The sequence below is a fragment of the Orycteropus afer genome, unplaced genomic scaffold (genome assembly GCF_000298275.1).
Source record: "Orycteropus afer afer isolate SDZICR_OR568_19922 unplaced genomic scaffold, OryAfe1.0 scaffold00502, whole genome shotgun sequence".
NCBI classification, from domain to species: domain Eukaryota; kingdom Metazoa; phylum Chordata; class Mammalia; order Tubulidentata; family Orycteropodidae; genus Orycteropus; species Orycteropus afer.
Genome location: NW_006922089.1, coordinates 2005092 through 2019332, shown reverse-complemented (window position 1 = coordinate 2019332; position 14241 = coordinate 2005092).

The window sequence follows — 14241 nt, the reverse complement described above, 5'->3', positions numbered from 1 at the left end:
TCTCTCTCTCTCTCTCTCTCTATAAATATATATATATATATATACACTTTGCTGGTTTTTGTGTTTCTCTAGAGAACCCAATCCAACACAAATGCTAAGAACTCTGTTTCTTCCTTCTTAATATTTTGCCATCTTTCTTCCAACAAAAAGGATAACCAAGCAGCAGCTTATGCTTTTTAACCCAACACACCATAAACTCTAGCCCCTTTTGCAAGTCCAGCAAATCTCCCTTGACAATTCAGGAGCAACAAACATCACAAATACACTGCCAGTTACTCTGTGTCCTCATAGCTCTCCTGGACAGGCCACTGGTGGATCATCTCGATGACAGGGTAGATAAAGAAGCACCATGGAATGCCGTGGTAAGGTTGCCAGTCTTTGCAGGAGGTAGAAATGCCACTGTCTTGGTTTCTTTATCAACTGAATGAACAACTTAAAACCTAACAATGCTCATTGTACCAAAAACCAAACTCACTGCTATTGAATTGATTCCGATCCCATTGGGTTTCCAAGGCTGTAAATATTTATAGAAGCAGAATGTCTCATCTTTCTTCCATGGAGTGGCTGGTGGATTTGAACTGCAAATCTTTTGGTTAGCAGCCAAATGCCTTAACCACTACACCACCAGAGTTCCTTAATGTTTGTTACAGATGTTAGATATTGTTTTCCTGGGTGAGCAAGGGGAGACTGTTTAAAAACTGGTAACTGATTGGAGTGCATTCCAATATGGCAGTATGAGGCCATAAAGTGTATGGTAAGGGTAGTTTCCTCAACAACAATTTCTCCTTGGGTGAAGAACTTTGTAATTACCATTGAAAATTGACTTGAGAGGTACATCAATGGATGCCTTTTCCACAGACACCCTTTATTCCCCATTCTGGAATTTTGATTTGATCAGTCTCACATCTCATCCTCTTGACTTAATAAGAGAACAAACAGCAAACAGCATGAGACATAACCAGTAGTTGTAGGTGGTGTTAAGAGTAATAAGAAATGGTATGTATCCTGTACTTACTCACTTGTTGAGCAAACTCTTGATGGTAAGAAATTCAGTGCATTCTTTCTGACTTCAGTCTTGAGAGCAACTGTGATTCGAGTTTCCTGGTGGGAATGAGGTTTGGGGGTGTGGGGGTAAGAAATTGCTTTCCATGTCAAGATCAATGGCCAAGTCTCTATAAGCAGTCATGTTCCCTTTAGGTCGTGGGATTTTGTGTGCAGAAAGATATTGTGTAACTACTACCTGTGTGATTCTGAGTGTGTATCTGTGTTTATGTGTTTCCCTAGATTTATGTCCCTTCATACTGGCCAACTGCTAGAGCTGACTTTCTCTATCAAAATCCTATCACCATGCCTGGTCAGAAGAGAGATGTGGGCCGATCCCAGGCCTGCCATCCTTGTAGCTCTCTTTTATGGCTCTGAAAATGTCTCGGGTATCTCAGACCAAACCCTCTATCTATATATGGACAGAATTCTTGGTCTACAGTGACCACTGCAAGGGCAGCAACCATGTTTTCCTTATCCCAGTGCCCAACCCCACAAGGCCCAGCTTCACCCAAAAACCCACTACCATTGAGTTGATTCCAACTTACAGTAACTCTCATTGGGTTTCTAAGGCTGTAGAACTTTATAGAAATAGATTGCCTCATCTTCCTCCTGTGGAGAAGCCAGTGGGTTTGAATCACTGACCTTCTTCTGGTTAGCAGCCAAATGCCTTACCCTCTACACCACCAGAGCTCCTTGTAGCCCAACTTAGGCTCTAATAAAACATCTGAGTAACACACCCCTGGACTGTGAGCCTTTCTCAGCTTTTCCAGACCCGTTTGGCCCCTAGTAAGCTCAATGCCTGCCCACCTAGAATCCAGAGTCAGAGGTGACAACGGTGGGCTCTGAAGAAAGTGAAGTGGCCCTGCCTCCCTTCTACTCCAAGTTTCTGATTGTGTCCAGCCCGAAGTTTCTGGGTGGTTCACTGGCCACCACTGGCCACCCTGCTGAGAATTTCTGTAGGATGTAAGTGTTAGCCTTAATCTTTTTTATTTTTTAATTTTTAGTTTTATTTATTTTATTGTTGTTGTTGAGAATATACATGGCAAAATATGCACCAATTCAACAGTTTCTACATATAGAATTCAGTGACATTGATCACATTCTTTTGAGTTGAGCAATCATTCTCACCCTGCTTTCCTGAGTTGGTCCTCTCCCATTAACACAAACTCACTGCCCCTAAGGCTCTTATCTAATCTTTCTGGTTCCTGTTGTCAATTTGATCCCATTTAGATACTTCTTACAGGAGTCTAATGCTCAAGGTGGAGCTTTTTTACTAATTAAACTAAACTATAAAAAATTGAGGAAAGAAATGGGGGTGTAGGGTTCCACTGCCAATTATTGTAATTGCTGTCAATAAGTTGTACACCTGTAAAAAGCTGAATTGGCAAAAATTGTGTGATAGATGTATTTACAACAATGGCAGGAATAAAAGTAGCTGTTGAGGCTGTTTATGTACAGTCAAAACCCTCATGGCATTTAGTTCCTATACTTGGAGGTTTAGGGTCATAGTTTCATGGGTCATCCCAGTTAATTGGCATAATAACATGTTCAGTGCTTCTGTTCTACCTCCTAGTTCATTGCATAGTGTTCAGGGTCTTAAAAGCTGGCAGGCAGCCACCCACTGCATAACAGTTCTTCTCTGTTTACCCAGAACAACAGAGGAAGAAGGAGAGACAGGAATAGGAGGAGGATATGGAATGTGTAGCTAACTGCTTCCAAGAACAACTGCCTCTTGGGCCTTACTCTTACAGTATCTCCAGGACTTCACATAGTACCTGGCACTGGTACAGGTGTTCAGGAAATACCTATTAAATGACTTATCAGCTCAGGCCAGCCAACTAGCCTACAATGCAAGGCAAGGAAAGTTACATCTTCCTCACCCTTGGACCACTAGAACTTCCCTCTTTAAAATTAATTTAATTGATTGATTAATTCAATTAACTAAAATGAAAAATACAAGCACTAAATCATAGTAGCCATATTTCAAATAACCAAGAACTTTATATGCTGGTGGCTGCCATATTGGATAATGCAGAGAGAACATTTCCATAACCATAGATGGCTTCCACAGGCAGATGCTCTGAGCCTAGTGTAGGGTCTATCCATTGAACTCATCAACAAATCTGTCCTGAAGAAGTGCAGCCAGAACGCTCCTTGGAAGTGAGAAGGGCCAGACCTCATCTCACCTACTTTGGTTATGTTGTCAGAAGGGACTATACTCTGGGGAAGGATGTCACTCTTGGAAAAGTGGAAGTAAGTGAAAAAAGGGAAAGCCAACGAAATGGATTGACATCGTGGCTGCAATGATGGGCTCAGGCATAACAAGGATTGTGAGGCTGGCACAGGACTGGTTTGCTCTGTGGTACATAGGGTTGCTAAGAGCTGGAGCTAACTCAATGGCACCTAACAACAATAACCTAATGTGTGTCCACAACAATGGAAATTTCGGGGTGGTAAGACTGAGGTCCGAGCTAGAATGGTCGAATGGAAACAGGGAAGCAAGACACTGAAAGGGGAGTCCTTCCTCACCCCTCTCTCATCTTAAGGTTTGCAAACTGTGATCAATGGCTTATTGAGGTCTACTGACTCCACAGAGCCCGAAACCTCCCAAAACAGGGCATCCACGGCTCATACTCTGGTTAAGAATAACTCACAGGCAAGAAGATGAGTGTTTTCAGCAAAGTTTATTATTTGCAAGCAAATAAGAAGATAGGGGAATATTTTCCAAAGCACCGTCTCTCTGATCAAAAGCAGTTAGGGACGTTTTTAAGCCTACGGAGAAGTGGGGAATTATACATATTCATATGTTTTGTTCATAGAGGGCAGGGTTATAGCCCAGCACTGAAGTGGCCAAGGGGACCCATCACTTCTGAAATGGGTCCATGTAGCACAGATGATGTAGTTCCGGTAATTTTTTGTTCCTTGACATGAGTCTTAACAGTCTGTGGTCAGCAAAAGGGTAGAGCTGCCTTCTTTGCATGTGTGCTTCTGTATCTGGCTAGAATTAATGGCTGCAAATGGGAGGGTTGGCAGGAAATGGGGTGGCGGTGTTTCTTTCCAGCTGGCTGATTAGGGTAGTTTATTGTCTTGGTGCCCCTAGGTCCCATCCCTACGAGGAACAGGCTGGGCTTTCTCTAGCTTAACTGGCCTCGATGATAAAAGGTTTTCCAAACTAGCTGGCTTCAAGCCCAGGAAAAGATCTGAGAAACCAGGGGGAAAGTGGTGGTGGTCAGTCAGCCAATATAACCTCAACTGGAGTAGGAAGGAACAGTGTGCCACTCTCCCTAATATCTTCCTTGATGTTTGCGTTTCTAGAGACTGAGGGGCAGACAGGAGGTATGACTCCAGCATGATGAGGACTGCAGGTAGATAACAACACTCAAGGTAGGACCCAATGGGAGAGATTCCTGGTTACTCCTAATGCTTTGGAGACTGAAGGTGGGCAGTTGACATCAGAAAGAAAAAGGAAATTATGAGTGGAAGTCTCTTTGGTTCTTTTCATATTTTATTTATATAATAATTAAAAAAAAAAAAAACTGCCATCGAGTCGATTCTGACTCATAGCACACCCATGGGATCTCCAAGGAGGTAAATCTTTATGGAAGTAGATTGCCCCATCTTTCTTCCATGGAGCAGCTGATAGGTTTGAACCTCCCACCTTCTGGTTAGCAGTCAAATGCCTTAGACACTGCACCACCAGAGCTCCTAATTGAGTGACACATCTTATGTCTACGGTCTTTAAGTGTGAAATGTCTGGAATCCTCTTTCTTGCTTTGCTATTTCAAGACTGTCATTCCCACAAGACCTGCCACTGCTGCCACTCCCAAAGACCAAAGACTGAGAGTTGCTGGGTTAGCATCTCTTGGGATTTAAGCACGAGAGACTTTGTTTTAAGTTTTGGTGTTGATCTACAATATGGCATCTATGGTCAGGGTCACAACTTTCTCAGGGGCACATAGTTGAGCCTGGGGACAACGTCCTTGCAGTGGGTGCCAGGTGGAGGGTGAGAGGTGGGCACTCTTCCTTCTGCACTTCCAGGTCACACGCGGTGGCATCTTCACGTTTCTGTGTCACTTTCTACACCTGCTTTAAAGGGCACTCCCAGGGTTGAAGAGGTTCAGAGTATTTACTCTGGGCTTCCTTCACATGATCCTATGCCTGGAGAAGTGAGGGAGACCACCTGGAGCACATTTCTAGCATGCTCTCCTCACCAAACTCCTAAATCCTGGTTTCATGGATAAAAAAACTCAAACCAAACTCACTACCATTGAGTCAATTCCAACTCATAGCAACCCACTGGGTTTTCAAGGAGGGAAATCTTTACAGAAGTAGATTGCCCCCATGTTCCTTCCACAGAGCAGCTGGTGGTTTTGAACCACCAACCTTCTGGTCATGAATAGAAGTGCAATTTGCTTCCATTTGAGAAGCTTAAGTCCCGCTGCCCGTGGAGATAATCCAGTGCTGGTGCAATTCCAGAGGCCATGTGTGAAGAGTTTGCACCACACACTGGCTCGCACAGTCCACTGACCTGGTCTCCGGGAACTGACCAGGCCCAAGACGGAACGTCTGGGCATCAGGGTTGGGTGGTGGTCACTGCTCCCCTGTGAACCCAGTGCTCCAGTCAGACAAGTCAGCCCATTTCCCACGCTCCAGCCACGCCCCTCTCAGCTACCTCTCCTCAGACCTGCCCAGGTGCCCTCACCTCTGAGTATTTCCAAAGGTTGGTGCAAACTCTGGCAGGTAGCATTTCTTTATGAGCCCTCCCTGTTGTAGAAGCCCTGTTGCCTCACATACAGACTAAGGGAAACTGGACAAGTTCCTTTACCTCTGATCTTGCTTACCTTCTCTAATGGGCTAGGAAACGTATGGGGTTGTCACAAAGGTTAAATGTCTCCCACATTCCTCAGGTCACCCCAGGAACAGCAGTCACTTGATATGTGGGGTTGATTGCTGTTCTCTCCTACAGGGCCCAGCATAACCCCTGACCTATGACAGCTGTTCTGGGGGTAGGATGGATTGTGTAATTGATTACACATGGAGGCAATATACCTTAATTGTTCTCCCACTGTTACCAAATTAGAGAACCATGTGATTGGTGGAGGTTGGCAGGGGAAAAATGAATAATTGAACAATAATTAGGAAAAAGTAAACAAGTGGGGAAGTAGTGAGGGAGTGGAGGCGGCAGCAAAGGCAATTGTATGCAGAGAGTGTTGTACAGATAATGAATGCCTTCTTGGAGGAACAAGACGGCATGAGTATTGCCTCCTGGTCTAAGTCATGGAATGTCAGGGCAGGAAAAGTACCTGGAGGTCCACTCCCTTACTGCAGTAGTGAAGCTACAGACTCCCTGGGGGAGGAGTGTAGAGATGGGGACAGAATTAGGTCCTGAGGTTAGGCTAAATCTTGCCAGGAGCAGCAGAGGCCCAAGTTCTGATCTCAACCCTGACTCCCTCTTTACCCTCCAAAGACCACACCATCATTATCACTGCCTTGGTCCACTCAGAGGTCTAATTATCACAATCTGAAGAGGAGACAAATGGCAGTCTTGATGTAATTAATTTCCTCTTTCTTTTATCCTCTCTCTGTGTCTGTCTCTCATTCCTAATTTGTAGCTGGTCTCATCTAGGCAGCTGAGGTCCTTGGATCTTCAGTATCCATAAGATCTCTCTCCAACCCTCCACAGTCACTCTCTCAGCATTGCACTGGTTTCTGAACCCCACTCTACACCACTGAATCATGTTGAACAACCGTTGATGGCTGAAGCAAAGAGGTGGGCTGGGAGTCAGAAGTGTTGGCCACACCCTGAAGGGGGAGCACGGTGAAGTCTGGTGAGTTTTCCTGCACTTGGTGGCTGTGGTTGTGTGTCAACTTAGCTGGACCTGGTTTTAAGTGGATGGGCAATGGGAGGTGGTCATTCCCCATGCTGAGATGGGTAATCATCACGGTGGGATCTGCTGTGAGTAGCTGAGTGGCTGCCTCAAGGATATGGTCTGCTTCCGGTATTTAGGAAGGAGCTTTGAGAAAGGTCTCTCCCTAGGTTTTTGGCATGCTCAGATCCTGGATTTAGCGGAGTCTTCAGCAGCCTGCCCTGTCGCCTGCCGATTCTTGGACTGTTTCTGGACTTGAACTAGGGGTCTGCTGTGTTGCTTGATAATCTTGGGACTGCCATTTCACTTGTCAACCTTAGGTTTTTAGTAGATGGTCAATCTGTTATGGCAAAAACATGGAGAGTCCTAACATAACAATAACAACAACAAAGAAAGATGTTTACTTTTGTTTGATTGACTATGCAAAAGCATTTAATTGTGTGGATCACAACAAATTATGGATGACATTAAGAATGGAAATTCCAGAACACTTCATTATGCTCGCAAGGAACCTGTAAATAGACCAGGAGGCTGTCATTCGAACAGAACAAGGGGATACTACGTGGTTTGAATCAGGAAGGGAGTGCATCAGGGTTGTATCCTTTCACTTATTCAATCTGTATGCTGAGCAAACAATCCAAGAAGCTGGACTATCTGAAGAAGAGCAAGGCATCAGAATTGGAGGAACACTCATTAACAGCCTGAGATATGCAGACGACACAACCTTGCTTGCTGAAAGTGAGGATGACTTGGAGCACTTACTGGTGAAGATTAAAGACTACAGTCTGCAGTGTGGATTACACCTCAACATAAAGAAAACAAAAATCCTCACCACTGGACCAATAAGCAGCATTATAATAAATGAAGAAAAGATTGAAGTTGTGAAAGACTTCATATTACTTGGTTCCACAATCAACACCAATGGAAGCAGCAGTCAAGAAATCAGACGACATATTGTACTGGGCAGATCTGCTGCAAAAGACTTCTTTAAAGTGTTGAAGTGTAAAGATGTCTCTTTGAAGTCTAAGGTGTACCTAACCCAAGCCATGGTATTTAGCATAGTGCCTAAGGCATTTGGCTGCTAACCATAAGGCTGGTGGTTCAAACCCACCAGCCACTCCCTGGAAGGAAGATTGGGCAATCTACTTCTATAGAGATACTGCCTCGGAAACCCAAGGAGGGTTTGCTATGAGTCAAACTGACTCGACGGCATTGAGTTTGATTTTGGTTTTCATATACATGTGAAAGCTGGACAGTGAATAAGGAAGATAGAACAAGAGTTGAAGTTTTGAGTTGTGATATTGGCAAAGAATACTGAAAGTTCCATGGACTTCCAGAAGAATTAACAAATCTGTTCTGGAAGAAATGTAGCCAGAATGCTCCTTGGAAGCAAAAATGGCTCGACTTCATCTCACCTACTTTGCTCATATTGTCAGAAGGGACCATTCCCTGGGAAGGATGTCATGCTTGGTAAAGTGGAGGGTCAATGAAAAAGGGGAAGGCTCTCAACAAGATGGACTGACACAGTGGCTGCAAAGATGGACTCAGATATAGCAAGAATTGTGAGGCTGGGGCAGGACCGGGCAGTGTTTTGTTTTGTTGTATGTAGGGTCCCCATGAGTCAGAGTCAACTCAGTGGCACCTAACAACAACAACAACAAAGGGTGTCTAGGAGAAAGGAAGGCCAAATGACTTACCTTGTACATAGGGCACACAAGGAATGTGTCTCTCCACTCCCTTCTGTGATTATGGCAACAATTATGGGATGGACAGTGCAGAAGGAGCTATCCCCAGGGCCCAGAAGAAACCCAGATGTCATCAAAGCCCTGGCCATCCTACACCACTTGCCAAAAGACCTGCTGAAACTTGCCCTGTCCTGCCAGTCGCCTCATCATGTCTGCAGAAGCCGAGCAGGAATTATGGGAGTACTTCACTGACTTAAAAGTGACACTTTCACAAATGGAAAACAGAATGGCATGACAGACCCTCACACTCATACTCTGAGGGTGTTAGGATGTTTCCTAAAGGACCTGGGACTGAGCCTTACTGGAGGCTCCTTTGCAGGGCTTTGGACACATTTATGCCTGAATCAGAAAACTGGCCCTGAACTCAACTGATTTTGGTCCAGATTTTGAGGTACTACTGCCTCCACCCCCCAGCCCCCACAGTCCCCACCCAACCCCACTCCCTACATATAGAAGGCCAAAGGCAAAGCCCGCTCAGTGACTTGATTTATCACTCCTGGAACCCCTCACTCTGGGAACTGCCAAGTACAGCGCTGACTTGGCCCAACTTCCCGCGAAAGGGCCCGGGTACCAATTGAAGGCCCCCCACCCCAACCCCCACCCCCGGCACGGGGCGCCTGCACTGCGGCTGCGCGCGGACCCTCGGGCAGCCTGCAAAGGGAAACAGCGCAGAAGTGCCAGCCAGCTCCGGGAACCTGAAGGAGACGGAAAGGAGAGGGGAGGAGGAGAAGGAGGGGAAAAGAAGGGGCAGAGGGAACTGGTAGGAGCGGGTGGATCGGTGCGCATGCGCATAGCCGCCAGTTCGCGTCCGCCGGCGCGAAGGCAGCCGCAGCCGCAGCCCCAGCTGTTTTCTCAGCCCGGTACCCGCCATGGCGCAGACTGCCTCCGTCCGTCTCCGGGGGCACCTACAGGTGAGGCTGCTGCAGCACCGAGTCTTGTCACCGCGGGGCGGGGACGCCAGGCCGGGCGCTGAGCCTGCCTGCCGCGGCGCCTCAGAACGGGCGCCGTCTGTGGGGCGGCTCTGAAGAGGGCCACACGGAAGTCGGCCGGGTCCTCGGTGCTTTACCCGGAGGAGAGCTCAGACGTCCTTCTCGGTGGCTTTGGAAAGCTGTGAGGAGACTGGGGAGCCGTGCTCAGGTATTCCGGCCGAGAACTTTGTCGTTGTGACGGGCCCTGGACGCCATCCGACTCCTAGCGACCCCCTGGGACAGAGGAGAACTGGCCTTCTAGTGTTAAAATAAATCTTACCAAGCCAGTCAGAAATTGATTGAAGTTTATTGCTTTGCAAATCAGCGTAACATTTCGACTCAGGAGAAAAGCCAGACTCACTGCCACGGAGTCGACTCCCACGGAAGCGGACTGCCCCATCTTTCTTCCGCGGGAGAGGCTGGTGGATTGGAACCACCGACCTTTTGATTAGCAGCCAAATACCTTAACAGCTACACCACTACAACTTAACAACTACACTTCGCGAAAGTAAATTATCTAGTCTTCCTTCTGCAGAACAGCCGGTGGGTTTGAACCACTCACCTTTTGGTTAGCAACCAACTGCCTTATCCACTACCACTCCACCTTGAAAAGGGGCCGGATCAGTGTTTATGTAACAGTTTACCCTAAAACAGTCAGATTTTTAAGTTTCTGTTTGTGGAAACTTCACATAGATATAACTCTTGGGAGAGAGCCCAGTGCCTAATGCAAGATGGACTTCACTAAGCTGCTGACAAGGCTATTATTATATGACTCAGAGATGACTTTTAGGGGACCAGCTTTTTCAAGGGTAAGGATTCAGAAGGATGGCTAAAGGAAATGGCCTTAGATGGGTTACCCCAACTCTGGATTCCCGAAGAATTTAAAAAGAAAAACTCTCTGTCTAGGCTGTAATCTTTACAGGAGCAGGTAACCAGATCTTTCTTCTCTGGAGCGACTGGGTGGGTTAGCAGCCAAAATGCTCTTGTATCTAATTTGAAGTTCCCTCTTTGGGTATTGTGAATCTGACACCCGGGTTTGCGTCTAGTGTATGTCGTCATAAGGGTGGCTCTTGGGGGAGAGTTGTCAAAATGGGTTCCTAACACCCTTCCAGTACAAGAACACTCCGAATCTTAGCTTTTCAGTGAAGTCCCAATATGTTTTAAAAGAAGCCTGGAGGTTTAGTGGTTAAAGCGCTTAGCTGCCAACTGAAAGGCTAGCATTCCAACCCACTGGCTGCTCTGTAGGAGAAAGATGCAGAAAAGTCTGCTTCTGTAAAGATAGTGACTTCTCCTTGGGTTTCTGAGGCAGCTGTAAGGAAGTAGATTGCCCAGTCTGCTTTCCAAGGAGAGGCTGGTGGGTTTGAACCGCCAGCCTTCTGGTTAGGAGTCAAATGCCTTAGGTACTACCAGAGCTCCACTGTAAAGATTACACCCTTAGACACCCTATGGGACAGTTCTACTTTATCCTTCAGGGTTGCTATGAGTCAGAATCAAGTGGACAACAGTAAGTAATTTGTTTTGTCTCCAGCTCTCCTAATATATTTGTGCTACAGGGAAACCAAGACTAGCTGCCTGTGTTTGAACAAGGGTTTGGTCCAGGCCCTGTGCAGAGTGCTTCACTCACCTCATCTCCCTCACCTGTTACTCCTATGAAGGGTCATATTCAAGACTCCAATATTTCAGGTGAGAAGGGCCAAGAGTGCTAGCTTGTGAACACTTTGCTCAGGGTTTTGTTCTAAGTGCTTTATGTTAAATTGTTAAAATCCGTTAATGTATGTTTTTTTATTGTCTCTGAGGTACAAAGATGTCTTGAGTCATTACACAGAAAACATACATATGTAAGCATTTTCTCTCAAGGTTTTAGTTACATAGTACATCTCAGAGGTGATGTTCTAAACAGGTATAGTGTTTGTAAATTGTAGGAAAAAGGAATACTGTCATGATCAGTGGGACCCACTCTGCCTGTGTGAATCGCCTGGAGCTTTTTATGAATACCTCTGTTGGAGCCCTACTCACACAGATTAAATCCATTCCTGAAAGGGGGGATATGGGACCTTGGTGTCTGTCCCCAGGTTGATATTTGAACACTTTACTGTGAGGGTGGACGGAAGATGGAGGGTGAACTGAAAACTGTTCCTTGTGAGGACATGTATCTGCCTGGAGTTTCAAAGAGGTTTCTGGGGAGTCCTGTTGGGAGACATGACCCCAGACCCCAAGTCATGTTTGGTTTATGTAGCCTTTACTTAGTTGCCTCTTATGCAAACAGTTTTTGATGTGTTAAGACAGACAACAGTAGGCTCATTAAAAACATAAACAAACCCACCGTCATCCAGTTGATTCCTACTCCTAGCTATTCTATAGGACAGGGTAGAACTGCCCCACAGTGTTTCCAAGGCTGTAAATCTTTATGGAAACAGACTGCCACATCTTTCTTCTCTGGAGTTGCTAGTGGGTTCAAACTGCTGACCTTTTGGTTAGCAGCCGAGTGCTTTAACCACTGTACCACCAGTGTCTGAAAATGGTTGTATACCTGTGGAAAACTTTTTTTAAAGATAATGTGTAATCAGTACAGCATTATCAATAATAGCAAACACTAACCTACAGATGGATACATAGCTAGATAAGCAAGAAGATAAGGTATAGATCCAACCAAAAAACCAAACTCACTGCTGTTGGGTCAGATCCAACTCATAGTGACCCCTCCTTGGGTTTCCGAGGCAGTAGCACTACAGAAGTAGATTGCCCAACCTTCCTTCCGAGGAATGGCTGGTATGGATAGGAATGGAAATATATCTACGACCTTCTTTGTCATAACTGAGCACCTTGAGGGAGTGAGTTGTTGGGCCTGCAGGCTGGGAACCATGGTTGCAGGGGACATCAAGCTCAGTTGGCACAACATGGTGTACAGAAATAATGTTCTATATTTTACTTTGGTGAGTAGCAACTGGAGTCTTAAAAGCTTGTGAGCGGCCATCTAAGATGCAACTGGTAGAGACTTTGTCTGGAACAAATAAGAGTGAAGAAAATCAAAGATGCATGGAAACAGTCCAGAGGACTAATAGACTGTGTGATCCTCAGCCTATATGACCCTGAGACCTGAAGAACTGATTGGGAGACCACCTCCTTCGCCTGAGTATCTGGGAAGTCAGGGCTTTGTGAAAGTGCCCACTATGGTGGCATGGTGAGTGATCAAATAGTCAATAAATTTGAACAGGGCCTTTTTAGAAAATGAAATCATCATCCTAAAATGCACATAAAAACACAGAAAACAAACTCACTGCCATCAAGTCAATTCTGACTCATAGTGACCCCTCCTTGGGTTTCTGAGCCAGTATCTCTTAAGAAAGTAGTCTTCCTTCTGAGGTGTAGCTGGTGGGTTTGAACTGACAGCCTTCTGGTTAGCAGTCAGATGCCTTAGGCACTACGTCACCAGAGCTCCTCCTTACATCAAACCAAAACCAAACGCACTGCCGTCGAGTTGGATCCTACTCATAGCACCTCCTCCTTGGGTTTCCGGAGTGGTATCACTACAGAAGTAGATTGCCCCACCTTCCTTCCAAGGAAGGTTATAGATGTAGATGTAAAAAAATTGTAAAATGCACAAGATTACCAGGACCTTTTGAGTTTAATTGGGTGGAAAGAGTTACCAAATCACACGGGAGAATCTGTTGAGGTTCTTCTCTGCCCATGTATTTTGGCTTTCGGTAGCTGGGGCAGAATTCTCTCTGAAACAGGCTTGAAAGTAATACATAGACTGTGCTGTAAGAATGTCCAGGTGTATAGTAGAGCTGACAGGGGACAAGGTTGTGGTGGCTTCTTGGCCATAGGCACTTACCGGAGGGAAAAGTGGTTGGACCCACGGGCTCAGGACCATGGTCGCAGGGGACATCAAGCTCAATTGGCGTAATGTACTATATAAAAACATTGTTCTACATCCTACTTTGGTGAGTAGTGACTGTTGTCTTAAAAGCTTGCAAGCAACTATCTAGATGGAATGATGGGTTTCTCCTCATCCAGAACAAAGAAGAATGAAGAAAACCAAAGACACATGGAAACAATTAGTCCAAGGGACTAGTAGACCATGTGATACTCAGTCTATATGATGGGGAGACCAGAAGAACTAGTTGGTATCTGGCTACCACTGTCAACCATTCGGAGGATTGGTGCAGGAGATCCTGGATAGTGTGGGAGAACAATGTGGAACAAAAATCAAAATCATAAAAAGACCAGGTTTTCTGATCTGATCTGATAGAGCCTGGTGAGACCTCCGAGACTATGGTCCCTAGTAACGTTTCAGGCCTGGAACTGAACTCGTTGCTGTGGCTTCCAGCGAAACAATAGACAGACATACGGGGTGAACATTTGCATCAGGTAGATACACCCCTTGGAGCAATCAGTTGTGGGAGACCAGATGGGCAGTGTTTGCACAGGGAGACAGCTCTGGGGGTGGGAGTGCATGGGAGGGAAGGACACAGGGAAGAGGTAACCACAGGGGGGAAATGAGAGAAAGCTGTTACATTGTTGGGTGCAGTCAATGTCATGAAACAATGTGTATTAACTGCTATGTGGAAAATGAATTTGCTCTGTAAACTTTCACCCAAATCTCAAAAAAAAAAA